The 2,415-nt window shown below is 39.7% G+C and overlaps 1 long non-coding RNA gene across 1 annotated transcript; it reads right to left on the reverse strand.

Moving 5' to 3' along the window:
• Positions 1-548: 548 nt before the first annotated feature.
• Positions 549-2,409, reverse strand: LOC106012670. Its single transcript, XR_001185110.2, has 2 exons — positions 1,696-2,409; positions 549-1,008 (listed from the first exon to the last, which is right to left on the reverse strand). It is a non-coding gene; the product is annotated as an uncharacterized LOC106012670 (long non-coding RNA).
• Between the last annotated feature and the right edge of the window lie 6 nt (positions 2,410-2,415).

Below are 2,415 nucleotides of genomic sequence, written 5' to 3' on the forward strand. Positions count from 1 at the left end.
CGAGTCGGGCGATCGGCCCGATCGGCCGATCCCATCCGTAGTGGGCACCCCGTATTATGTTGATGATAAGTTCAGAAAGTCGCCCACCGCACACACACACAGGCATGTAGAAGATCTGCAACATTTCTGACTCACCACCTAAATATGCTCGCTGGGAAACGGCTTGTTTTCCTCGCTGGCATTTCAATTTAGCGGGGTTCACGAGACGAGCTCAAATCACAGAAATATCTATATAAAACAAGATAAATAAATAAATACAAAATAGTTTTCATAACTTCCTTTTGCCCGAATGTCTGAGGGAAGAGAAGCGTATCAACACAATAATGACCATTCGGTCCTAGGGACAAGCAAAATAGACAAAAAGAAACACTCGGGGAAATTAAAGAAATAGGACCTACCAGTGGCGGTCCCGCCATCTCGTGTTTCATTTTGGATTGTTGTTGTTGTTGTTGTTGTTGTTGTTGTTGTTGTTGTTGTTGTTGTTGTTTTTAAATAAATGCTCGAAAAACTACAAAAACTGCAGATCTACGAAACGTTATCTTTTTAAAAAAAATGGAAATTGAATAAAGGTTCCACTCCTGCGTCAAATATCAAATTGTAAACTACTGCTACAACAAACAAAAACAACAACAACAAAAACCACTTTAAAAAACCCACAAAAAAACACCAACAACCTAGCATTCTTTTAACAGAACAAAAGGCTGCTACGCTCTTTTTGTGTTAGAGAATAGGATGTGAGCTCTATAAACCTGTGAGCTCAACTTTTTTTTTTTAGACTTTCTGGCTTGGAAGATGAACACAAGGACATGTCTTTTACATGCAAATATGAAAACCTTTAAAAATGACACAACAGACGCCGGCTCCAACATATTATGTCCAGAAGGATGTTAAAAGCGAACAACAACGAAACAATACTAACCTTTATTCAGACACTCCGCGACGGATTAAACCTGAATCTACCAGTCCTCTGAGACAAACGGCAAATTCACAATGTCCGACCTTCCAGACCTGGAAGTTTATTTGAAACTGAGCTTTCGCTAGGGAACTTTTCTGTATATTTGTAAAACTGAATGCGAAACGTAACACACCCTAAACGGAAAAATGTTGATGTAAAGCACTGACGCATTTTGAGCCTGATATAGAATCTATATTGCATCCGCCACCTTGAACTACCGTGGGCCGTAAATATAATGCTACTGAGAAGGGTAATATTCAACCCCCCAAAATATATTAAGTAATTCCTATTCATAGATTGGCCCTTAGTGCGCCTTTTATCTAGTACAAACAAGCCTTTTACCTAATAACGTGAAGCAAGAATGGTTTCAGAACTGCCGGTACGTCATAGCCCCTGAAATCTAACGGTGTGTATAACTTGATTTTTAGTTTTTAGTTTTAGTAAGAGTTTTACGGCACTTGCAACACAAATAGGTCATACGAGTGCTGAAGATTAGAGGTGTTTCTTGCCAGAAACATACAAATAAAAAAAGAAGGACAGAGATAAGGGCGATAGCTGTTTGATAGGAAAGAAAGAGCAAACCAAATCAGATCACCCGCCAACCATCCACATATACCTCCATAATATGGTAGGGTGTACATTATCAATTTACTTCAATACAATTCAAAATTAATGAAGCCTGTCGCAATCGCTCAGTGTAGCAATCAACGCATGTTCACACGTCATACATGATAGTCTACCCAGAAAGAAACCCCAAACACATTTCGGAAATTTCCAACAACCCATGCAACAACTACGATGCCAGAAAAGTTTTGCTCCGATGACACTGAATGCGCGACTCATTTTCCATTCACTGAGGACATGCGTTCTGGTCGTTCGACAACACAGGACAAAGCGCTGGTTTGGGGCACGTACAAAATGAGCCTCGCATAACTGCGTTATTCGTATTTTTTTTTATTTCAATTTTGTTTGTGTGTGGTTTCTTTTTTAAAATCTGAAACGTAACGGGGCAACAAGCAACAACTTGCATACATATTGTACTATTAAATGTGCAACTATCTGTCTATAACTTGTGTATAATGTTGTATTATATAATAGCTCGAAAAGTGCAGCAACATTGTCTTTGGCCTGTTTCTGTTCATTCAGATGCATGTATGTGTCTGCCGATCGCACTAAAAGAATTAAGGTTTGGATTTCAGTCGCTTGGTCGGTAAAGGCTTAACAGTTCACAGGGCTGACTGAGACAGAGGCCAAACTGAAACAACAGTCATGATAACTTCATGAGTCATCCCACTAATCTCTCTCTCTCTCTCTCTCTCTCTCTCTCTCTCTCTCTCTCTCTCTCTCTCTCTCTCTCTCTCTCTCTCTCTCTCTCTCTCTTCTCTCAGTATGCTCGAACTGAGACGAGTTTTAGTAGTGTAGTAGCAATCCAATCATTGTCTTATAATGACGCACATTAC

The sequence above is a fragment of the Aplysia californica genome, unplaced genomic scaffold (assembly GCF_000002075.1).
Source record: "Aplysia californica isolate F4 #8 unplaced genomic scaffold, AplCal3.0 scaffold00453, whole genome shotgun sequence".
NCBI lineage: Eukaryota > Metazoa > Mollusca > Gastropoda > Aplysiida > Aplysiidae > Aplysia > Aplysia californica.